General features: G+C 36.6%; 1 protein-coding gene across 10 annotated transcripts in view; it reads right to left on the bottom strand.

Annotated features, from left to right (window-relative positions):
• RNF111 (ring finger protein 111) overlaps positions 1–24,341 on the bottom strand; it is a 97,963-nt gene extending 73,622 nt beyond the window's left edge. For 3 of the 10 annotated variants that reach the window (XM_019732283.3, XM_019732285.3, XM_074327658.2), the window contains exon 1: positions 9,693–10,093. The gene's annotated coding sequence lies outside the window, so the exon portion shown is untranslated. Of the gene's footprint in view, positions 1–9,450; positions 9,558–9,692; positions 10,095–23,462 lie in introns of those variants that run through there. The other 7 variants (XM_019732286.3, XM_019732287.3, XM_019732288.3 and 4 more) reach the window with 4 other exon arrangements.
• Positions 24,342–26,938: the final 2,597 nt, after the last annotated feature.

Raw genomic sequence — 26,938 nt, 5'->3', positions numbered from 1 at the left:
GGAAGATCACGTGGCACGAAGAGGTCTAATGTGCAAAGAACAGAAAGAAGGGAGTGGGAGAGAAAGATGGTAGACAATGGGATCAGAGGTGGTCAAGGGCCAGATTAGTTAGGGCCTGTAAGGAACTATGTACCATGTTTTTATTTCGTTTTGTCTTCACCATAAAGGAGGATCTCCAGGGAACTAAGGATTATGGAAGTTTAGAGACTTGCCTAAGGTCTGACACAAACATCTGGATCTTAATTGTTATATAAGATGCTGGCTTTTATCTCTCTTTTTAAAAACTAAATGTATAGAGCATTCAAGTGTTCATTCACGACTTCAGTTCCCATGATTTTATTTTTACATAAGATTATCACATTACTCAACCACAATTTCTTCTATTTACCAGGGAGATTTTCAGAACGTAGCCACCACAGTGGGAGAACGCTCAAGTTCTAATAAAATGTAATAACTATGAGGTAATAAGAAAAGGACTAAATACTATGGGGAAACGGAAGAGCTACTGATTCTGGAGGAGAAACCTCACAGAGGTTTAAGAGCTGTTCCTTAAAAGTAAGATTTCCTCAAGTGGAGAGTAAGAATAAAGGTATTATCAGAGGAATGACAGCAGAAAGATGGTTATGAAAACAAACTGGCCAGTTTTATCCAGTATTATACATAGTTCTTTAAAGAAATGTGATTGCATAGAAAATACAATCTAATCCACGAAACTAAATTACATTCTGTAGATGTTCTATAAAAATCTTGTATCACTTACTTCACATAAGACTACTTTGTATTAAAAAACATAGCTGTTAAAGTAGACTTAGGCTTTGTAAAGTGAATCTTTACACCAAATGTATGAAAAATGCATTTACTCACATATATAAATATGATTTTATCAGTAAAAGTTGGGAAGAGGGCCCAGTTCCTATCAATAATATAACTTGTTTCTGGTAAAATTGTTATATTGATCAAAAGCAAAAGTTCACATCGTGTTTAAACATGGTAACTTATACACATATCTTTATCTCAAATTTCCTTGCAATCCCCACTAAATTGATAATTAAGGAAAAAATTATTTAATCTACCAAAAAAAAAGGAGCTAATAGTTAGTAAGAGATAGCAACAAAATCCTATCAGCTGATTGACAACTCCAAAAACAGAACGAAGGAAAAATTAAGTAACAAGTTATCAAAATTAATACAAGAATATTTCCTTAAACGGAAAGCCATAAGCCCTTGTCACCTTTGTCCCCAGAGACTACCGTTTCCATCTACTCCACTCCAGCCGCAACTTCTGGGCTTTTTATTCAGTCTGCCCAGAATGCTTGTCCCCCAGATATCCACAAGGCTCTCTCCTTCACTTCCTTTAGGTCTACGCTCAAATGTTTCCTTAATCATTCCTGACCACCTTATATTTAAAAACTAATCCCACCCTGTTATCTTCTTTTTCCAGTTCAGCTAGTTCCATAATCACCATCTGTAAAATTTACTTGTTTTCCCATTAGAGCCAAGTCTTTGTTTTCATTAGTACTATGTGCCCCAGAGCTTAGAACACATAGCTGGCTTTCAATAAATACAAGCTGAATTGCTATTTAAGAAAATCTAAAATTGTGATACAACTATACTAGGAGAGAGGATGAAGAGAGAAGTGTGAACTCCTTTTCCATAAGCAGTCAAAAAAACTTTATGACTTGTGAACCCCTTTCTACTCTTAAAAATAACTGAGGAACCCAAATAGCTTTTAGTACCCGGGTTATAGTTATTGATACAGTATGAGAAAATAAACTTGATAAGTGCTTAAAAATGTATTATTTAAAAATAGCAATAGTAAACCTATTACATTCTAATATAAGTAACATTTATGAATATGTTTTCCCCCCAAATTAAGAAGACTGGCACTGTAATACATTTTTACAAACCTCTTTAATGCCTGGCTTAATAGAAGAAAACCAGATTCTTCTACCTGCTTCTGTATTCAATCTATTAAGAAAATCCAGCTCCACACGAGTATGTAGTTGGAAAAAGGCCAAATATTTTTAATAACCTTTTCAGGTAAATGTGGATATTATTCTTCCTTGATACTATGTCAAAACTTAGTAAGTGTAATTTTGTAAAGGTTAGTTGCAATGTGGAAACTGAAACTGTATCAATAAAACTTTTCATACCATTACATTAAAAAACTACTAATCTATCTTATACTTAAGTAGATCTTTCACCCACAGCATGATTTTGTAATATCATGCATTGCTCAACTGAAAAAAGCTGGCCCACCAAGTTAGGCAGATCTTCCAAACACTGACACATTTTATTATACAATAGCAAAAAAAGAAAAAAAGAAAAAAAACACATTTGTTAATATCACATCAATACTGTCAGGAAGGTCCTGAGAAGCTGCCAAGCTCATAGTGGCAGATAATGTTTTCCAAAATTCTAATTTTCCCTTGAAAGCCTGAATTTGATCTTGGCAATAAACTGTCAGTTGTTTTTCCTGAAGTGATGGGCTCACTTCATCTATTTTTGAGAAAATATGTACAAATACCCAAGTTTAAATAACTACTTTGTCATTCTTTCACGTAAAAGCAGTATTAAATGAAAAAAAGCAACTAGTTTGCTAGTCCAGCTCTCAAGTCAGTCACACAAGTATTTTTCAAAACAAGCATCATACTTCGGTATGCAGTAAGAGGGCCTTATAACATTCTTCCCATTTTGTCACATGAAATATTAAAAAGACATGTACTCAAGGGTCAAGATTAATAAAATTAACATTTTACTGCTTCATAAAGGATATTCTTAAATGAAACCTTTTTTCCTGTAAATGTGTGGAGATCAAGAATATAATGACTGGGGGCCGGCCTGGTGGCTCAGGCGGTTAGAGCTCCGTGCTCCTAACTCCAAAGGCTGCCAGGTCGATTCCCACATGGGCCAGTGGGCTCTCAACCACAAGGTTGCCAGTTCAATTTCTCGAGTCCCGCAAGGGATGGTGGGCTCTGCCCCTGCAACTAAGATTGAACACGGCACTTTGAGCTGAGCTGCCTCCCGGATGGCTCAGTTGTTGGTTGGAGCGCGGGCTCTCAACCACAAGGTTGCCAGTTCAATTCCTCGAGTCCCACAAGGGATGGTGGGCAGCGCCCCCTGCAACTAAAATTGAACACGGCACCTTAAGCTGAGCTGCCGCTGAGCTCCCGGATGGCTCAGTTGGTTGGAGCGTGTCCTCTCAACCACAAGGTTGCCGGTTCGACTCCCGCAAGGGATGGTGGGCTGTGCCCCCTGCAACTAGCAACAGCAACTGGACCTGGAGCTGAGCTGCACCCTCCACAACTAAGACTGAAAGAACAACTTGAAGCTGAACAGAACCCTCCACAACTAAGATTGAAAGGACAACAACTTGACTTGGAGAAAAGTCCTGGAAGTGCACACTGTTCCCCAATAAAGTCCTGTTCCCCTTCCCCAATAAAAAAAATCTTAAAAAAAAAAAAAAAGGAATATAATGACTATTAGTCCAGTTTTTTGCCACTGTCTTGACATGCACTGCAGGGCCAGGAGTTTTACCCATCACTGTTTGTACCATCAGACAAATGTCAACGTAGTTAAGTAGCAAAGAAGAACTTGTTACTATGAAATAATTTCAATCTAGCAGACCTTCTGAAACATTTGAAGACCCCCTTCAAAAATCCACTGACAACATGTGCTCTGCAGATACATATAAAATATTAAGAGGAGATACATCACCAGGGGAAAGAAGTAGCAGGAAGACAGGAACAGCAAGAAGACTTATTTTTCCCTGTACACCCACCCTTTGTACCTTGTGAATTTGGTACCCTTTGTATGCATTAGTATTACCTTAAATAATTTTTTAAAAACAAAAAACAGACATCAAAAGTGGATAAGTAGACATATAAGCATACCATTTACAAATATGAAGGTAAACAACAGAAAAGAAAATTTTAAGAGCTGGAAGTGTTTCCGCTTAGGAAATAGAACTAGATCAGGAGGGTTGTCTAGGGGACTGCTGTTTTTCAGTATAAGACTTTTGGCACTAACTTTTTAAACCATGCACAGATATTAACTGGGTCAAAAATAAACATCATTCAAAATATTGCCTAGAAAAACACTCATACCGTAGGTTTAAAAGATAAATGAATAAAGGAAATACTCATGAACTGGTGAGAGAATGGGTATGAAATATACCAAGATGTAAAAGTAACTGCCTTGAAGTTTCCACTCATTTACAAATATTATTCTACATTACAATAAAACATTTTCATTAAAAATCAACAATTTCCTTCAGCCCAGAATGTCTGATGACTTAGTTTAAGTGTGTAAACAGTTAAGTATTTAAACCTTAAGTGGTTTTTTCCAACAGTTGTGTTAAAACCCTTCCACATACACAAACCACACACACACACACCCCACACAAAGTAACACTAAGTAAAATAATCTTATTTTTTTCTTCTATTTCATTTGATCATTAAGATCAAATCAGAATCATTTATTTGAAAAATAAAATAGAATATAATAGTTGCTTTATGGTAAACATAATAAACTGCTAATTTATGTAGTTACTTCATAGACAAAATTTTCATAGAAATATAAACCCACTATCAAAATCTAATTTAAATTTAGTTTCTCAGAGGATGTTCTGATCCAGGAAAGAAGAGATTAATGCTATATATAAATAGATAACTCAAAAGTAAGTTGTATTCCCCACTAAAAGGAACCAGGGCTCCTTGGAGAACGGCTGATTCCAGGATTATGACAGAAAGTATCGCGATGAGCTTAGAACATCTTGAAGGAAACACTAAACAAACAAACAAAAAACATATGACAGTATGTCAAATTAGACACAGGAGCCAGGGTGAACAGGCTTCCACTGAACAAACCTGGGACAATTTGAGCATAAAAATAAATAAAAGCAGTAATGAACCCATTAATCCATTGAGTAAAACAGGAAGTATATAAGTCCATAGTGGTAATACACAGATAAAAGGATGCTTCTTCCTACAATAGTATGCCTACTGATAAGTTAAAGGAGATGGAGGAGTTAAAAAATAACCATCTTGCAACCATCAAAGTAAAGATCAGTACAGGCAAGAATGATCAATGAATGTTAAATCCAGGAGGGAAATTTAATAAGGATACAGAAGATCTGATTGGAAGCAGAATACCTGTACTATGTTAAAGTTATCTCCACAGATTGCTCATTAGGTGCAAGGCGAAAAATAATAACTGTGAAGAAACCAGACAACACCATAGCCAGGTAATTAAAAATTAACATCACCAGTGAGGGGCAGACTGATGACACGTACTTCCCCATCATACCCTGAGAAGGAAATAAAATCCCCGGCTGATGATATATAACCTGAACCTACCTATGAGGAAACATCAGACAAATCCAAATTGAGGAATATTCTATAAAATATGTAGCCTACATACTTCAAAAATGTTAATGTAATGAAAGAGAAAGGCTAAGGCACTATTTCAGATTAAAGGCAACTATGATACAACAACTAAACGCAATTTGCAGTCCTGGACTGGAGCCTATGGGGAAAATGATATAAAGGAACAAATGCTATTATTGAGACAAATTGGCAAAACTGGAATAGGGGCTATACATTAGATAAAGGTACAGTTTTATCAATGTTAAATTTCCCGCATTTAGTAACTGTACTGATAATGTAAGAAAATACAGTTGAAAGTTTAGAGATGGCCATAATATATGCAATTTACTCTGAAGTGAGTCAGAAAAGAATGAGAAAGTGAATATGATAAAATGTTAAACACTGGTAAACCTGAGTAAAGAATATTTAAAAGTTCTTAGTACTGTTTTCTACTTTTCTGCATGTTTGAAATTACTTCAAAATAAAGTTTAAAACAGGCAAATTTATTTTGGTGATGTTAAAAGATGGTGAAAACAAGTGATTTCTTCCAATGCCCTATTGCACATCCCGAATAAGGGAAATGACTAGAACAGTGACACAGACTGGCACGTAAGAAATTCCGTGTAGATTTTCTTCAAATTTGTAATTTTTCTAGAAAAGGAAAAATATTATTTAAGAAACCACATAAACACCAATATGCTGATCCTGCATACCCTCAGGGAAACACAAAAACCTAGATTCCATGTTAACACAGTCCACCCTGAGGGGCTCTTCCTTCCTCCATCAAACCATCAGCTCCTCAGAGGCAGGCCTAAAGGTCCTGCTCTTTGTTATAACTCAAGCACTGACACAGTGTCTAAAATATAACACTAATATTTGTTCAAAAAATGCTGGTATAAATTATTTTAAATACATTTCTAAATGTGAACATTTTCAAACCTCACAAAAGCAGAGAACAGTATTATTAATAGCCATCTACCTATCACCCCAACTCAACAATTATCAAGCTTATGCCGCACTTGCTTCATCTAACTCATCTCCCTCACCCCTTTCTGGCTCTCGAGTATTTTTAAACAAATACAAGGCATCTTATTCCTCTTCCTCAATCTTCAGTCTCCAAAAATATGGGTGTTTTCTTACATAAACATAATGCCATTATCATCCCTAACAAAATTAACAGTAATTCCTTGATATCATCTAACACCCATCCATATTTAAATTTCCCTCAAAGTGTTTCAAAAATGCCGTTTTACAATTGATTTGAGTAAGGATTTAAACAAGGTCAACACAGTACATCTGACTGCTACACGTAAAATATAGTTCACCTTTCTTTTTACATTGTCTATCAGCAATTATGAAAAGGTTTAACAGACAAAGCAAACAATTTTCACTTGTAGATTCTCCAGAATCAAACCCAATTTAATGCATTTGCTGTTTTCTTTGTCTGCAGCACTCTTCCTCCAGATTGTCACTATGGCTGATTCTTTCTAGTCACTGATCGCAAATCAAATATTTCCTCTAAAAAGAGGCCCTCTCTAACCACTCAATCCATAGTAGAGCTCCACTTCCATTCATTCTCCATTACATAGTCCTATTTTCACAAGGCACTAATCACTACCTAAAACTATTCTGTTTATTATCCGTTTCCCCCAGCTAGTGTTCACTCCACTAAGTGCAGAGTGCCTTCTTCACTGAAGACCAAGACAATGCCAAGAACATGAGACATTCAATAAATACTTACCAAGTGACTAAATGATAATGCAGTACCTCTATTAAAAATGTAAGCTCAGTAATATTTGTTTTTAAACATTTGTGGCTCACTCCTCGTGTAATGGTTTAGAGTACCTGCAGAAACTTGGGCCAGCTATTTGCAAGAATCTGGGATACAGGAAAGAAAGAACAGAGGTGCGTGGCATTCAAATGTAATTCTGGACTTTTACTGAACAGTGATCGATCACAGGTTTCTGAAAGAAAAATTATTCAGGATGATTTAAAGAGCATTATCAAGAGTAAAATAAAGTTTCATTTTTTAGTATCATATAAGAGCTATTAAATCATGAGTAATATCTACAATGGGACAGAACCATTACCTGGAACAACAAACATGGCTTCATCATAGTTTTCTTTTTCTAATGTACACTATGTATTATGAAGGAATTTATACTCTCAGTATAGCATTTCTTTCTGGAGATTGGATCATGATGAATACAACAATAAACACCAGAAATACCTAACTAAAAATACAAATCATTAAATTTAAGGCCTAGGGACTAGTTATCTATCCGACACTTCTCATTTAAAAGTTGAGAAAGATCTGAAGTCCAGGATGGTTATCAATAGTTACAGATCTAATGACTAGCAAGCAAAGCTAGATCTAAAATCCAGATCTCCTGTCTCTAGCCCTATACTCTTTCATAACATGTCACCAATAGAATATTAATGTCAAGTTATAACATACTTTAATTACTACCATTTTTAGTATTGTCATCCCCCCTCATTGAAATCCTAGCCCACCGGGGTAAAAGTCAAAACAGAAGCACATATAATTACGCTCTAAGTAAATCATGTTACAGAAACTCTAAAATTAAAGAAACATCTAAAAAAATCTAACTTGATTCAGTGAGATTTTTATTCCACATTTTAAAGTAAAAATGACTATTTAGGAATATCTGCTGACTATACCTTTGTTTTAGACATGTAGTAAATTGCCATTCTTGTATTTTAAAACATCACTATAGCTATTTTTCAATTATCTGTAGAAATAAAGTACTGATGTAAAATTTGTCAAGTATAATGTATTTTTCACCAAAATGAGATTATATCCTTCTTCAAAAACCAACTCCGGTGACAGAACTAACATGCAAGTGACCAACAGACACCAAACAAAAGGAAAAAAGTGACGGAAGAATCCACATATATAAGATGGAGCACCCCTGACAAACAAGAAGAGACTCTTTCTAGTTTTTCATACAATATTGTTCAGACCGATTCATAAACATGCTCACTAGTTCATAGAATACTACTCTGTATCTTAGGCAGCAAACAAATGAGCAAGAGAGATGTCATTTGTCCTAAGTTAAATGACAAGAGACAGACTAACGTAAAATAATACAAGGCTTTAAAAAAAAATTTTTTAAAGATTTTTTCGAGTAAAGGGCTTCTTTCTCATCCTGTTTTGTCTCACAAGCAAGGACTGTTTAGAATTAGAAACATGGTTTACTTATGACATGAAAATTTTTACTTAAATACATAGAGTAACAAACTATCAAAATGTAGATCTTCACCCTTATAAAGCTAAGTAAAACCAGTATTATACAACTTCTGTGTAATATTTAAATTACATTGTAACATTTGAAAGCAATGACACAAACAAAAGTGGGAAAGGAAATGGAACTTTAGCTTTTCCCCAGTCTGTTCTTTTTAGTTGAAGATGTCCCTAAAACAAGAAAATTAAACATAAAATAACAAATGAAATAAAGTTTGGATTAAGTTAGGTTCAATAGGTGTAGGAACTATAAAGTCTATGTTGGTTGGCATCTTACTACTTCAGAGTCCTAAATTCATACTGCACATAAATCAAGAAACAGGAAAGCATACAATACAATGGAGTCATTCCACACTACAAACATGAACAAATTAAATGAATACCCTATACTTCCTGGTATTTTTAAAACGTTAAAACTTAAGACTTGCGTTAAGAAGTATCTGTAAAGATCTATTATAACCTACTTAACAACTACTGTGAAAACCCTCTATTTCTGCCGTATAGAACAGCTATTTCCACTACAGCATTGCCACTGATTGATAAATTATCTAAGGACAATAAGGACATCAAGCTTTTTTTTTTTTAATGACCAAGCCAACTCTATAGAAAACCTAACGCGTCTGTATTTCTGCTGTTCCGGGGACGTTCCCTTGATCACATAAGAAGGCAACTCCCCAACCGTGAAGGCTGACTTAGCGCCCTCCAACACCCCCGGGTGCGGGTTACCTTCATCACTCCATTGTCAAATATCACACCCACGCCTCGGTCCTCAGCCCCCATCCTAAGACTCTAGGTAGAGTCGAAAAAGAAATCCCCTTACCCACATTCCCTTACAGAGTGGGGTGTGGGTGTGTCTGTAGACGAATGCTTCGCTCAAACACAATTAGATCTTCCGCGGAGACCCAGACCCTAAGTCATTACGCAGCCAGCAATCACCGGCCGGTCGCCGACCCCAGCCTTCCGCGGCCGCAGCCCTTCCTCTTTCTCCCCTCCAGGCCGGCCCCTCCCCCGTTGCGCGCACGCGCGGCCTCCAATCGATCCCCTCCCCCCTGGCCCCCTCACCTTAATCATTAGCCACCCTCTCTTCCCAGGGTCCTGGAATCACTGGCCCAGGAAGGCAGACAGGAGATATAAGGGCGGAAAAGGATGTGTCGAGAGCCAATGATCTGCGCCTCAGATCTCGGCCTAATAGGCCCCTATAGTCAAGAGCAGCGTCTGTCACCGCCACCAAAACTGTACGAGCTGCAGCGCCTGGTTCGGCCCAGCTCACCCGACTTGGGTTCAGATGCCTAACTTGGTCCCACAGGAACTGCTTCCCCGAAGCTGCGGGCGTTTCTTTGCTGCACAGACAGAAAACCTCGCCACCGTCGCCGCCACTACTGCTGTTCTGCCGCTACCGTCGCCGCCGCCGCCTTACCAATCCCTCCTCTACCAAGCAAGCACGACACTCCGAGGCTTTACGACAATTCGGAAAGTGAGAGCGCTGTAGCCTTCACGCCTCTATTAACATCTGTTTGTTTCTGCGCTTGCTCAGATTGTTTCTCACTGCCCCGCCCCTTCCTTCCCGGCCCTCCCCCTTTGTACTCGCTTTATCGGTCTGTTCGTGAAGCTGAATGGTGTCCTGAAGCTTGTTACAGTATTTTATTTTCCTTGGTGATTGTGCGTTCGGTATTTAAGCAAAACACTGACTACACAAGTCTTAGCTAATTTTTTCGTAACTAAAGATTACAACTAACTACAGAATTATTGACCATACTTACGGTACAATTAAACAAAAACATCATGGTTTAGTGTTTAATGACAAATGATACCCAAATCATACTCGGTGATGACCAAGATCATGGCAGCTAAGTGTTAAGATGAATCTGCTTCCAGAATCAGATCAATAGTGGTCATAGATTTCCCGGGAACTGTCTGTACAATCACACACGCCTCATTTTATAAAAATCAGTAGACAGCAAAAGTTTCATTGTGTGCATTAGGAGGATGTAGGCTTTGGAATCAGACTTCCTTTCAAATCCCAGTGATACCAATTAGCTGTCTGATGTATTAGTCTTTTATAAATCTATTTCCAAAAAAATAAATGTCAAATATACCTCAATTTAGAAGAAGCATATATAAAACAAAAAATTATCAATTTCCTCCTCTATAAATTGAGATAATATTATTTACCTCAAAGGGTTTTTTTGTGAGATAAAATACATTTTATATAATGCTTCAGACATTATTTACCAATTAAGTGCTTAATAAATATTAATTCCTTTTGTCATCAACTTTTTCTCAATACCTTTTCTTTTGTTCACTCATGTTCTCCATTTTGTTCAGTGAAGAAAATATTTTAAAATAATAAGAAGGATAGCAGATTCTATGCGGAAACTAGAAGAGCATTGTACTAGGATTTTTCCTCAATCCTCCTCTTTTCTCACTCTAAATGTAAAATTCTGTCTGGACTTCTCATCTACTGCCATGGTTTTAACTGTTATCGACTCTTAGCTTCTCAGAGTTGTACTTTTCCAGACCTACTGTTTCTATATTTCCAGACCTAACATTTTTTCTAAAGCTCTTGACAGCTTTTCTAAAGCTGTTCTCCTCAATAAAGTAGGCTCTAGCCACATATAGCTGTTGAGCATGTGAAATGTAGCTGGTACAAATTGAGAAATGCTGTAAGTGAAAACCATATATATTCAATTTTAAAGATACAATATAAACATTGTAAAAATCTCAATAATTGTTAATGTTAATTACATGTTGAAATAATATTTTGGATATATTGGGTTAAATCAGTGGTTCCAAACCTGGATGATTTTGCCCCTCCCCCCGGGACATTCAGCAGTATCTGGAGACAATTTGGTTCTCACAACTTAGGGTGAGGTGTGTGTAGCTACTGGCATCTACTAATAAGAGGCCCAGGGATGCTGCTAAACATCCTACAATGCACAGGATAGCTCTCCACAACAAAGAATCACCTGGCCCAAAATGTTAATAGCACAGTTGAGAAACCCCAGGGTTAAATAAAATATACTATTAAAATTAATTTTACCTGTTTCTTTCACTTTTTAAAAAATGGCTACTAGAAATTACATTTGTAGCTCACATTATGTATCTATTGGACAGCACAGACTGAGTAAACCCATAAGGCTGTTTGTTATATATGTCATTTCCACTTTTATCTCCCACAAGCATCTCTAACACATCATGTATAAATAAATAAATAAATAAATAAATAAATAAATAAATAAATAAATGCACGTATATTGTATTTACACCAGATCCATCTCAGCCTTTCTTGCCTCAGTCAACAGGACCAAGTTATCTAACTAGACACCCCAAGGTCATCTTTGATTACTCCCTCTTCCTCACGTTCTACCTCTAATCAATCTATTATATAAGTCCTTCCATGTCTGCCTCTCAAATATCTCAAATATCAAAAATCAACCCATTCCTCTCCATACTCTGCACTAGTCTAGGTCTTTAGTATTCTGTTTAACTAACATTTATCAAGTACTTAGAATGTGCTAGACATTGTGCTGGGCCCTGTGAGTACTAAATAAATAATCACTGCCTTACTTGCAGTGTTTTATGAGACCCAGAAAGCAAATCTATTATTTACACTATCATGTGGAAGGGATAGGATGGTGTAATAGTGCTCTGAGAATACAAAGGTAGAACACAGTAGTCAAACTAACAGTATATTTAAACTAAAGTGATGTTTAAACTAAATTTTGCAACATTAATAAAGATGTTAAATAAAACGAGAGGGCATTCCAGGCAGAAAGATGAGCACATGCTAAGGTACAGCATCCTGTACCTGAAACAGCATGAAGCAAATTCTCTACTGGGAGCTACTGAATGTATCATGGGGAAATTATAAAGAGTTGCGAGAAAAAAAGTAGATAGAAATGGACTAACTTAAGTAAGATTGTGTTTGCTAGGATAAGGTGTTAGAACAATTTTATACTTAAAATAATGGGAGCCATTAAAGGAAATCAATCAGAGCAATAATAGATTTGATTATTAAGAGATCCAATTTATAAACTAAATAGAGGGTGGATTGGAGAGGAGCAAGAGTAAAGGGGTGAAGACCAGTTGGAATGGCAGGTAAAAGTGAGGAGGATGGTGGAAATGAGAATGAGAAGGCACAGATTCAAGAGATAAGAAGACTTAATAACTAATTGGATATATGGGGTGGTAGTGCCATTTAATAAAGAAACACAGGCTTGCAAAACCCAACTTTTTGGGTTTGGGACTTTTGGTTGGGGGCAGCATGAGGAAAAAGGTTCAGAGAAAGGAAACAACTACTCCTTTATTGGGCAAGTTGAGTTTGAGTTATCTGATATTTACTCAAAGTAAAGATTCCAGTAAGCTATTGGATATATGGGTCTGGAGCCCAGAAAAGAGGTCTGGACTGAAGACAGAGATTTGGACTCTAACTTACATGTGATAGCTGAATCGAAATTTTTGAATGAAGTCACCCAGAGTATAAGTGAGAAGAGACAGATATCTGGGGAAGTCTGACATTTTAAGAGTTGAAGAATGAAAAGAAGTTCCAGAAGGATATGGATGGGCCAGAGCAAAGGGAGAACAACCAAGAGAAGTAGGGAATAGGCCAAGTAAGAAAAAGAGTTTCAGTATCAAAGTGGGTTATCAACAATATGAAATGTCCATTAATTTGGCAATAAGGATATCTGTAAACAACAGCAGCTTCAGCAACTGTCCTATATTTTAGAACAGTTTTCAGCTGGGGTGATTTTGACCCACAGGGGTTATTTAACAATTTCCACAGATATTTTGGGTTGTCACCACTGGGAAGATGCTACTAGCATCTAGTGAATATAGGTCAGGGATGCTGCTAAACATCCTGCAATGCACAGAACAGCCCCTCACAACAAAGAATTATCTGGTCCAAAATGCCAGTAATATTAAGTTGAAAAACCCTGGTTTAGAAAGGACTGAGCAGTGTAGTTAGACAATGACCAGTATTTTTCTTGAAATTGGTAGTAAATGGAAAAGGATAGGACACCTATCTAGAAGGATAGAAATGAAGGGAAAAGCGTCAGCATAAAAAGAGAGATGAAAGATAATGAAAATAAAGGGATGCTCAGTGGAGGCACAGGAAATGGGATTCAAAGCTCAGATGGAAGAATTAGCCTTGGATAGAAGAAAGGAGAGTCCTTTCATTGAAACAGGTGAGGAGGAGGAGGAAGTGATTGTACAAATGAATTAAGTGTGTTAGCTTCAGGGGGAACACTGAGGACTTGGCTCATTGAATGACCTTGATTTCTCTGTGAAATGTGAGGTAAGGCCACCTGCTAAGATAACAGGTTTTTGAAATGGCTGGGTGGAGAGTAATTAGAAGAGAGAGATTTTAAAACTCAGAATGGTCACTAACATGACAGCAGGGCGGTTATTAGATGGGCAACAAATCAAAGGCGGGGAAGCCCAGAGCAGAAAAGGTGTGAGGCTAAGAAAACAGGTGAAATGAGGTTGTATTTAGGGGAATAATGGTAGATTATTGGGGTGGGAGATCTCTCTCACCTGAATTACATACAATAATTTCTTGATTTCTATGCTCCAGCTCCCACCACTATCACCATACCACTCCGGATTTAACCTTAAACCACTATCAGAATATGGCAGAAACTGCTTGGGACACTAAGTTGTTTAAAATCCTTCAACAACCCTCCATCACCATCAGCATAAAGACCTAAATCCTTAGCTTGGCAAATAAAGCGCTTCAAAATTCAGATTCTGCAGTGCTATTTCATACCACCCCTTCACACCCTGTTCCCTGCCCCTGCGCTTAGACTTCTCAAATTTCTTATAGTTCTCCAGAAAACAATGTACTGTTCCAATATCTTCCTGCTTTTTCACCTACTATTCCTTCTGTCTCAAAATACCCTCCCCCTCTCCTCCTAATCCCTCACCCCTGCTTTATCTGCTTAGCAAACTCTTATCTAGTCCTCAAAGCCCTCCTCCGTGGAGCATTTCCTTACCTCTCTCCCCCACTCCCATGGTAGAGCTAATAATCACTCCCCCTTTAAACCCTCTTCAATCTTTGTATATACTTTTATTATAAGTATTATAATTATTTAAATACATACCTGTCTTTTCCAGAAAACTAATGTCAAAAAAATACTATATAATGTCCTTCTCTCTTTAGTAGAAAAATGTCACTCAATAAATATTTATTGAACTGATTGAACAAGGAGATTGGGGTTCTACTCTCAGTTTTGCCACTGAGAAATCATAAATCCTTGATCTTAATCAAATCACTTGAACTCTTCCAAAAATTAATTTGACTCACCTGTGGAAAGATCAGGGTTATCCAACATATATTTCAAACTAAATTCTGCCTTCCTGAAACTGCAGCAAAATGTTTACCAAATTAGCCTACAACATGGGTCAGCAGTGCCTAGCTAGCTGGTAGGCAGGAATTTGAGGAGCTTGCTGTAAACATGCAAATACTGAGTGGAATTCATGGGTCACCTCCAATAAATGGGAAAAAGGAAAATGTCTCCAAATTACCAAGGTCAGAGGAGAAGACTGTTATGCCCACCATCCATTTCATACTTCACAACTGTATAAAATTTGCTAGTGAGAGTAACTGAGTATGTGGTCAGCTTTGTGGGCTCTTTGGAAGAAAATGAAGCAGTTTGGAAATTTAATGCAATGATAGAGGAAGATCATGGGAACTTGTTGAAAATATTTACTAAACTATTTCCTCAGATGAAAATTTGGGGATGAATTAAAAGGATCTAAGAGATACACTAGTCAAAACGCTGAATGTTTCTCAACATTTTACTTTCTTATGTAATGTATCAAGATATCACTGGAACTTGAAACTGAAAGGAAAATGTTGTAGATTTCACAACAGCGCTGATTTAATTGAGACAGTACAGATCCTCATTAAAATTATATATATATATATATATATATATAATTTGATTTCAGGTTACAAGATTGCAAATAGACTGTTGCATTTAGTTTGAAAAGTAATAATCTTTATTATAATACATACACAGAGACAGAAAAACAAAGAAATAGAAAGAGTAAAGAGTCATTAGACACAGCACTTATTTCCTACTATTAAACTGTTTTGAAGTCAATGGAATCATAGATTTTGAAAAATTGAGGAGCTGTTTGGTGAGACAATAATCTCAAAAGACTACAATTTTTATGAATGCTTATCAATTTTTATGTTTCTCTGATTGTCTTTGGAATGCAACCTTCAAGATATATTTGAATTATCAAGCACTAATATTATCTGTATGGCTCGGTTTACAAAAAATGGACATAACAAATTATAAACTAACAAGAATGCCTTGAATTTTGTAGACAAGCATTTGCAACTTCAAGTATCCTGAAACATTTCTGGCTATCTGGCCAAATTCTGGGCATGTTTGAAGCCATCTGGTCTGTGAAAGTATATGTTTAAAATAAAACTGTAGAAAAATTAAAGAGTAAACCACCATGTTAATGAAAGCCTAATGTCACAAATGAGGGATCCAGATGACTGACAATTATTCTCAAAAATACTTTAGTCTGTTAATTACCAGTATTTTTACATAGTTGGTCAAAGTTGGTCACAAGTTTAACACTGAATTTTTACAGTAAGTTGTTTTAACTCTTTTTGGAATGCTTTTTCAATGCTGTTTTTAATATACATAATTTCTAAAAGGTTAGCAATAAAAAGAAGTTCACAAGTTTCTGATCATTAAAAAGTTAGGCTATGTTATCCTCAAAGTCCCTTAGAGCTCTAACAAGTCATGGTTTGCTTCAGACCTAATAAGATTTATATGGAAACACTGTGACTATTAAAATTTCAAGTGTGATTTACATACTGGTAAATTATTTGCAAATTCAGAATGGGAAGTAAAGACGTTTCCATGTACCTGCTTGTAGGTCATGTAAAGTTTTCGAAAACATTAAATGTTTCCCTACACTATATTAGTATTTAATTGCTTAATGTGAATATTGACCATGATTTTGGGTTACACAGTTGCAAACAGAGACTGTATTTTATTTAGTGTATAGGTTATAAACTAATATTGATATGTTTGGGGAATATTTAGAAGTGAGGTTATAGATGAAGAAAGAAGAAAATGAAATGAAACTGCCCATGTAATAAAAGAAGATTTTAAAAATATTTGAGTGCTGGATAGGTGGCTCAGGTGGTTGGAGCACTGTGCTCCTAAACCGAGGTTGCCTGTTCGATTCCCACACGGGCCAGTGAGCTGCGCCCTCTACAGCTAAGATTGTGAACAACAGCTCTCCCTGGAGCTGGGCTGCTGTGAGCAGCCAGAGGTTGGCGTGGGCTGCTGTGTGCTGCCGTGGGCTACCGTGTGATGCCATTGAGAGCTGCTGTGAGCTGGTGACCAACTGCCTCAGCCGGGGTGAGCGCAAGGCTCATAATACCAGCATAGGCCATACACAGCGAGACTAAGAAACAACGGCTTAAACCGGAGTGAGAGAGGGAGACAGAAGAAAGGGGAAAAAGATACTTATGTGTGTGTGTGTGTGTGTGTGTGTGTATATATATATATATATATATATATATATATATATATATATATGTATGTATGTATTTGACAACTTGACTGAATGCTTTTCATACTCAGGGCTTCTGGTAATATTTAAATTATTTTTTTAACTTTTGATAGAGCATAAATCACTATTACACAGCTGTTTCAGAAATTTGGAAAGATTATTTCGAGATTTTAGCTTAGTAGCTTTGTTTTTAAATTTGTTCAAATTTTTTAAGATCTGAAAAGATAAATTGGTCAAAGTTGGTAGTGACCAAACTCTGAAACCTTATTTATTTGTATAAGGATAAATAACAATCTTTCTACTCTGAAGCAGTCAAACACTAATTTAGGATTGAGTTAAACTAGGAAAGAGTGCCACCTACTGAATCAAAATTATTTAAACATCTCAACATTGAGTTCATGTTTTAGAACATCTAAAGTTCTAGCATTTTTTTCTCAAAGATGAACATTTAAGAGGATCTTCATACAGAAAGCATTCTTTAAAAAATTGTTCAACTAAATATTCCCATCCAGTAGAAGATAACAGACTTAGCCACATGTGTTTCATCTCCAACATCCCCCCCCAACAAACAATAACATAATCAAAAAGTTACAAACCCAAAACAATAAGAAAATGGCAGTAGGTCATCAGCAAGCGAGTTATTACACCAAAAGTCTGAAAACAGAAATCAGATAGAGAACTAGTGACTGTTGTTTCAGAGTGAACAAAAGCTACACCATAAAATACAACCAGAGGGGCTGCACCAGTGAGGAAGTTGATATGCCCTGCAGAATCCAAGAGACTCAGACCAAAGACAAGGGAGGCCAAGAAAAAAGAAAAATGGAGAAATGAAAAAGGAAGCGGTTCTGTAATTGTAAGTCTATATGTGGCATGGTCAAACCTCTGCTTGCCCCTCTTCACCATGTAAAGAATATATGGCATCTCGGCTTTGAAGTCCTATGCTAAAAACAAGCGCAGGGAGTTGTGAAAAGAAACCCACTGAACTAGCTGAGGAGACTAGAGGAGCTGGTGTGACAACCCACACTGAATACTTCACATTTGAACACTTACACTTGTAGGTTCCACCTGCCTATACCTGCCTGGCAGTATGCATCACCTTATTACACAGACTTCATATTTAGTTTTATACTATACCATTTAAAAACATTTATTGACAATTAAGACATATCGGCTATTTGAGGAAAACCTGTAACATGAAGGAGACCAAGATGAACATTTAAAAAAAATGACTATAGAGAACAAAGATAATTTGACAAACAGAAGGGGAAAAATATTTTAAACCCCTAATATCCTCAGAAATTAAATAGGATACTGCATCCTTATAAGAGGGAAAGGATGCTATGAAGAAAAGCAAAGATTGCTTAGAAATTAAAATGATTTCTTAAATTAAAATTCAATCGAAAGATTGAAAGACAAAAGCAAGAAAATCTTCCAGGATGTAGGACAAAAAGAAAAATTATATATATGAGAGAACAGGTAGGAGTTATAAAGGGTCAATCCTAGAAGCAAAATGTCTAATAGAAGTTCCAGAAAAGGAGAACAAAGGATACAGGGAAGAGAAATTATGAAAGAAATAAATTCCCAGAAGCAAAGAAGATTCCTAAAATTCTAAAATTGTTTGTTCATTCATCTCTTGATGGACACTCAAATTCTTTCCATCTTTTGGCCACTGTGAATAATGCTGTTATGAGCATTCATATACAAGTGCCTGAGTCCGTTTTCGATTATTTTGGATATAGTATATCTAACAGTGGAATTGCTAGCTCATACAGTAATTCTATGATTAGCTTCTTGAGGAACCACCAAACATATTTTCCACAGTGGCTGCAGAATTTTACATTCCTATCAGCAATATATGAGGGTTCCAATTTCTCCACGTCCTTGCCAACACATATTATCTGCCTTTTTTATTACAGTCATCCTAGTTGGTGTTAAGTGGCATCTCATTGTGGTCACACTCTGTTTTATTTTCTTAGTGGTTACCTTAGGAATTACCACAGTCATCCTTAATTAACAAAAGCTAATATTGTTACCTTTATTATCCTCCTGGGGAAGAATGTATAAATGGATTAAAATCTACCATATTCACACGTGCACGTGTATTATAATTGTCGTGTACTATAATTCTATATCATTTAAATGCTACAAGATGTTATTTTTTTTCACACCCACTACTTTCACAATCAATGTGATTTAGGCTTATCCTGATAATTATCATTTTCTCTGGTCCCCATCACTTTCTGCATCTGATCTTTCATGCAAGATTACTTCCTTCTGCATGATGAACACTTCTAGAATATTCTTTAATTCTTATCTGTTAACAATAATTTTTATTTTTATTGAAAATGTGTTTATATTGCCTTAATTATTGAAGTATTTCTAAGGTGGTGCTCACAGCACCTTGAAGATAGCATTTCATTGTCTTCTGAAGCTCTTTGTCATTGAGACATCAGTGGTGAGTTTAACGATAGCTTCTTCAAAGTTGATCTATCTTTTTTCTGGCTATTTTAAGATCTTTCTCTTTGTCTTGACTTACTAAATTTTCCTTTTTTTTTCATTTTTTATTGGGGAATATTGGGGAACAATGTGTTTCTCCAGGGCCCACCAGCTCCAAGTCGTTGTCCTTCAATCTAGTTGTGGAGCACAGCTCAGCTCCAAGTCCAGTTGCCATTTTCAGTCTTTGGTTGCAGGCGGCTCGCCCACCATCCCATGGAGGAATTGAACCGGCAACCTTGTTGTTGAGAGCTCGTGCTCTAACCAACTGGGCCATCCAGCGCCCCCTAAAGTTTCATTTTTATATGTACTGTTGAGGATTTGTTTTATTCATTCTGCTTGGGTTTTGTAGGGTTTCTTGAAATAATGGATTATCAGAAATCATCTCTTCAAAATATTGTCTCAGAGCCATCCTTTCTCTTTTTCTTCTGGTACTTCAGTTAAACATGTTAGATCCTCTCACTGTATCTGATATGTCTCTTGTCCTTTATACTGTATTACATATATTTTAATTACGTCTTGCTTCATTCTGGATACTTTCTTAAATTTATTCCAGTACTTAATTCTCTCTTTAATGTGACTAATCTACTAAACCATTTTTTAAAAATTTGGTATTTTTACTTTTGTAATTTTCACTTTTTCCTACATCTGCTATGTTACTTTTTTTTATAGTGTATAGTCCCCTGCTAAAATTTTCAAGCTTGATTTTGACTGTAATCAAATCATACCGTAGTTGTTTTACAAAGTCTGTGCCTGATAAGTTCAATTTCTGGAGTCTCTGTGTATCTTTTTCTGCTATTTATTTTTCTTGCTGGTCCTAACTCATGGCACCTCCTCTCTTTGTGTGCCTCTGTATATTTAGCTGTTTTCAGGACATTGTACTTGAAATTTTATTTATAGAAATCACCTAAGAAGTGTTATGATGTTAACTTCCTCCGCAAAGAGTTGTATTGTTCATTTTATTTTTGTATTTGTCAGGTGTTCAAGGCGGTCAGCAGTGAAGGACGAAGGCATATGATTTGCTGCACTGCCATACAATATGAAGACCACAATCCATATCCTTTCTCTCAGACAATAGATAATCATGGCCTTAAACCAAAGGCGGGGCTGAGTCACCATCCTTAGTACCATCTACCGATCCTCATTCCTCCAACCAAGCAAGGCTTCTAAAAGTGCAGCTTAGTCTCTCATTTGCGTTCTTAGGACTGGTATACATACCTAGGACAAAAGTGTTCCTAAAACTAATACAATGGTATATGTCAATTATACCTCAATATTTTAAAAAAGTGTTCCTAAATGGCTCAACTTTGTGGGCCCCAGTCCTCTCTAATATCTTGTCTTGTATTTTCTCACTAAATTATTAGCTGTTTCATAATACTAAGAAGACTTTTATAGACAGACGCAAAGGAGCAAACACCATGGAGAAGGCCAGAAGGGTTAAGAGCAGTGGCAGCAGAAAGAAAAGCCTGAAATGCAAAGCTGAGACTGAAGAATTCAGGAGGTTGCAATCTCTGAAGAGAGGTGGCTTTTCCTCCCGGCTTCCAAGTTTCATAAATTAAGATCAAACAGCGGCAACACTTAATGTTCACATGGTGGAAACAGCAGCAATGGAAGGAAAAGTTGGCAGCTAAGAAAAAATAATACAATGGGGAAAGGACAGTCTCTTTAATAAGTGGTGTTGGGAAAACTGGGCAGCACATGCAAAAGAATGAAAGTGGACCACTATCTTACACCACACACAAAAATCAATTCAAAATGGATTTAAGCCTTGAACATAAGTTCTGAAACTATAAAACTCCTAGAAGAAAATATAAGCAGTAAGCTCCTTGACATAGGTCTTAGCGATGATTTTTTGAATCTGATACCAAAAGTAAAAGAAACAAAAGCAAAAAATAAACAAATGGGACTATATCAAACTAAAATGCTTCTGCACAGCAAAGGAAACATCAACAAAATAAAAAGGCAACCTATTAAATGAAAGAAAGTATTTGCAAATCATGTATCTGATAAGGAGTTAATATCCAAAATATATAAAGAACTCATATAACTCAATAGCAAAAACACAAATAATCCAATTAAAAAATGGGCGGAAGATCTGAATAGACATTTTCCCAAGAAAGACATACAGATGGACAACAGGCATACGAAAAGATGTTCAACGTCACCAATTATTAGGGAGATTAAAGTAAAAAAAGTACAATGAGATAGTATCTCACACCTGTTAGAATGGCTATTATAAAAAAGATAAGAAATCGCAAGTGTTGACGAAGATGTGGAGTAAAGGGAACCCTTGTGCATTGTTGGTGGGAATGTAAATTAAAATTTTAAAGAAAGATTGAGGTCCAGATGACGTCACTGGTGAATTCTACAAGCTATTTAAGGAAGAAATAATATCAATTCTACACAAACTCTTGTAGAAAACAGAAGAGTGAATACATCTTAATTCATTCTATGGGGCCAGCATTACCCTAAAACCAAACCAAAGAAATTAAAAGAAAATATGAACCAATATCCTTCATGAACATAGACACAACAATCCTTAACAAAATTTTAGTAAATCAAATCCAGCGATATATAAAAATGGATAATACATTGTGACCAGATATATTTTATCACAGGAATACATGATCGAGTTAATAATAAAAAACAGTCAATGTAATTCACCGTATAATTACACTAAAAAAAGAAAAACTATATAATTATCTCAATAGATTCAGAAAAAAATCATTTGACAAAATTCAACATTCACTCATGATAACTCACAGTAAACTAAGAATGGAAAAAAACAAACAAATCTTCCTCAGTCTAAAAACAGAATCTATAAAAAACCTACAGCTAACATACTTAATAGTGAAAGACTAAAGTCTTTTCCTTTAAAACAAGGAACAAAGAAAAACAATGTCATAGGCCTCTGTATCTTCCTCTGGCTTTGCAATCAGAGTCCATGTTTTCCTCCTATGTATCAATAAAATTATGTTATAACCTCTATTTGAGCATTTATCACATTTTATTTAATTCATCCATTTATCCTTCTGTCTCTTACTCTACAGTGACCTTCTAAAAGATAAGTCCTTTGCTTTACTCGTCCTTGTATGAATATTTATTGAATAACTCAATTAAGAGTTCTATAGGGTCTTAAGAATCATCTAGTTCAGTCATCCTATTTTCTACTAGAGGAAACTCCAGAGATCAAGTAACTTGTCTAATATCGCATAGCAAGCTAGTTAGTAGTAACAATCAACTGTGTCTTTTCATCTAAGAGGAACTGTTTCCTGGAACTGATTATGAAATGAAGTAGGCTTTATTCACATTATAAATGAGACCATTATAGCTGAGAAAGTTTAAATATACTTGCCCATGGTCAATATTAAGTGTTAAAGCAAAGCGTATACAAAGAGAAGAAGTTCCACATTAAAAATATTTTTGTTGTTGGAGGAAGATTATTTTCTACTGCTTCACTTTTGGTTTCTGCAGTAAAAACCTAAGTCTTAACAATGAGAAAATAAGCTTAGAGATATAATCTAAAACTCTGAAACTATGAACATGTCTTAAAATGTGAAATATTCACCAATTCCTTGCCAAAAATGACACTTTAAGTGAACCATCTTTTATTATATTTACTTAGATGTGCAAACACTTCCAACGTTATTCTTTAATAGTATTTGTGACAGCTTACATGAACACATATAATATCAGGGTAGAAACCTAAATGGATTAAGACTTTAAAAAAATGAAAAATAAGTGAGAATAGCAAAACTCAGTTAGAGGTAATTACGACACACAAATACATACCATAGACTCCTCGACAATTTCTAGTCCTGAGCCACAAATTTAGCTTTGGATTTCTTTCCACCAAAGCCAATAGGGAAATGCAACCAGTTTCAAGATTCACAACTGACAATAAGGTAGTATGTCCCAGAAGCAGCAGAAATTTTCCTTACATTGACACCTGAAAGAAATATTATCACTAAAAGGATAATGTGTAACAGCAAACAACATTCTTAACAACATCCCTATAATAATGATCATGGTGAGTTCCACGAAGGGAAGGAAGCCAAGGAGACTATACCACGGGGAGATCCTTCTGTAATGTTTTAAGACAGGAGGTGAGCCCAACTAAAAGTAAACATCTGAGAGGGAGGGTGACATAGCAGCCAAAGTGTGAGTCTGATCATAAACCCTCTCACAATCTCTTCATACAAAAACCTTCTAGGAGGTTTAGGGGCATCTACTTTCTCACTAAGTCAAGACAAGGGCTTTGCCGGAGGATTCTTCTATAGGTAAAATCTCCTGCATACCATTTCCTCCTGTCTGCCTGGTACCTATAGTTCATCTGAAATCCAAAAGCTAGGTATGACAAAGACCATGGATTTTAGAACACTCTTCTACTAGTCATAAAGGGACAGTTGGTGCACGACATAAACAAGCACGAGTATTCCAACAGTACCACCTATACGGGGAAATGTGTTAGGTGTGGGAAGGATTTCGATAAGTAAGTCTTGAGTAGCCTAGGACAAGGTTTTTTAAAGCATCAGTCTTAAAAGAAATGGGAGAGAATATTAAGCTGTGTGATGAATTCATGAATGTTTATTATATTCTTTTTCAACTTTTGTCTATGTTTGACATTTTTTATAATACAAAACTAAGAAAATATAATTGTGCTGAAGATATTCAAAGAGATGAAGAAGTAACATTTATAAAAGAGAATTTTTTCTTAATAACAAGAAATTATAGGGGCCGGCCCGGTGGCTCAGGTGATTGGAGCTCCGCGCTCCTAATGCTGAGGGCTGCTGGTTCTATTCCCACATGGGCCAGTGGGCTCTCAACCACAAGGTTGCCGGTTTAACTCCTGGAGTCCCACAAGGGATGGTGGGCTCCGCCCCCTGCAACTAAGATTGAACACAGCACCTTGAGCTGAGCTGCTCAGATGGCTCAGTTGGTTGGAGCACGGGCTCCCAATCACAAGGTTGCCAGTTCGATTCCTTGAGTCCCGCAAGGGATGGTGGGCTGCACCCCCTGCAACTAGCAACAGCAGCTGGACCTGGAGCTGAGCTGCGCCCTCCACAACTAAGACTGAAAGGACAACTTGACTTGGAGAAAATCCTGGAAGTACATACTGTTTCCCAATAAAGTCCTGTTTCCCTTCCCCAATAAAATATTTAAAAAAAAAAAGAAATTATAAAACAAATTATAAAACAGACCGAAATAAAACGAGTAGATGGATATGAAAGTACCAATTAGAAGTTCCAGAAATACAAAAGTAGTAATAACAAACCCCAAAACAACCCAATTATAAATGCGCAAAGATTTGAATAGTTATTTTACAAAAGAATGGCTGGAATAAGCACATGGAAAGATGCTCAACAGCAGTAGTCACTAAAGAAATTAAAACTTCACACCCACTAGTATGGCTATAATCAAAACGACAGACAATAACAAGTGTTGGAAAACATGTGGAGAAATGGAACTCCCATACATTGCTAATAGGTATGTAAAGGGTACATTGTTGATGGGTATGTACATGGTGTAGCTACTTTGGAAAATGCTGGCAGTTTCTTAAAAATTAAACATAAATTTACAATGAAACCCAGCAATTCCACTCCTAGAAATCTGTGGTCACACAGCAGCCTAGCCGTCTGTCCCCTCCAATCTTTCCTTAGGGAAAGAAGACTCTGCGGGACTGTCCGTCTTTGGGGTTGAGTTCACTTATCCTAAGTCTCCCTATTTGGTCCTTGTAAGCTGGGTCTGCAGTCAAAGATGAGTCAAGTTTCCTCATGGGAGGAACGACTTAAGTCAGACGGGACCCCATTGGGACCCCCATGAGTTAACATAATAAAAGTCAGGAGGTAGCCATACCCCTCCTCCTCACCATTATGGGAAACTGCTAATGCATGCCCCAGTTGTTGTCCTGCACCCTGCTGTGCAAAGGACTTCTTAGAGGGATGAGATATCCCTCTTCCTGCTTAGCTCATGGGATGGTTTTACCTTGTGAGACTTGCTCCCCCAGGGGGTTGTACACACCCACCTTAGTCGCCTGGGACAATGAGCATCAGTTGCTTTGGGACAAATATCTGGGAATTGGAAGAATTTTTATTATGGTGTGGTGTGAGATTTTTGTGGACCCTGCCTCTAATCATGTGATGCTTATTGTAAGAAATCAATAAATATCCACGACGACCCGATTCGGGGCTCCAGTCCCTTGAGGCTGCGAGTCCCTCGGTCCTCTGTGATTTAACTGTATTTGAGTCTCTGTCTCTTTATGATAGTTTAACCCTCGCCGCCTCCCTCCCCTTCCCACAGCTTGTGTTGTGCAGGTCGCAACAGATATCTATCCAAGAAAATGAAAACATATGTCCACACACACAGACTTGTACACAAATGTTCATAGCAGCATTTTTATAGTAGCCAAAAAGTAACAATCCAAATGTCTATCAACTAGTGGAGAGATAAACACAATGTGGTGTATCTATATAATGGAACACTGTCAGCAACATAAAGGAACAGACAACTGATACAGGCTACAAAATAAATGACCCTCAAAGAAGTCAGATGCATAACACATATTATATAATTCCACTTATATGAAATGTCCAAAAAAGATAAATCTATAAAAATATAAAGTACATTAGTGATTGCCATGGGCTGGACGTGGGAACAAAGGTTGATCACAAATGGGCAAAAGGGATCATTTTGGTGTAATAGAAATGTACTAAAACTGGATTATGAAGATGGTTGCACAACTTTGTAAATTTACTAAAATTCACTGAATCATACATCTTAAATGTTATGCAAATTAGCTATAGATTGTTTGTGTCCTCCTAAAATTCGTATGTTGAAACCTAACTCTCAATGTGATGGTATTTGGAGGTGGGGCCTAGTGATTAGCTTATGAGAGCAGAACCCTCATGAATGGGATTAGTGCCCTTAGAAAAGAAGCTCCTGAAAGCTCCCTGTCCCTTCTGCTTTCACCAGACACCAAATCTGCTGGTGCCTTGATCTTGGACTTCTGAGCCTCCAGAACCGTGAGAAATAAATTCTGTTGTTTATAAGCCACTCAATCTATGTTGTTTTGTTATAGCAACCAGAACAGACTAAGATAAAATTATATCTCAATGAAGCAACTAGTATGAAGTTTCTTTCTCTTTTTTTTTTAGATTTCATTGGGGAAGGGGAACAGAACTTTATTGGGGAACAGTGTGTACTTCCAGGACTTTTTTCCAAGTCAAGTTGTTGTCCTTTCAGTCTTAGTTGTGGAGGGTACAGCTCAG

The sequence above is a fragment of the Rhinolophus sinicus genome, chromosome 3 (genome assembly GCF_057876585.1).
Source record: "Rhinolophus sinicus isolate RSI-liver-muscle chromosome 3, RSI-T2T, whole genome shotgun sequence".
Classification (NCBI taxonomy): Eukaryota; Metazoa; Chordata; class Mammalia; order Chiroptera; family Rhinolophidae; genus Rhinolophus; species Rhinolophus sinicus.
This window is presented reverse-complemented; position numbering and strand designations above follow the sequence as displayed.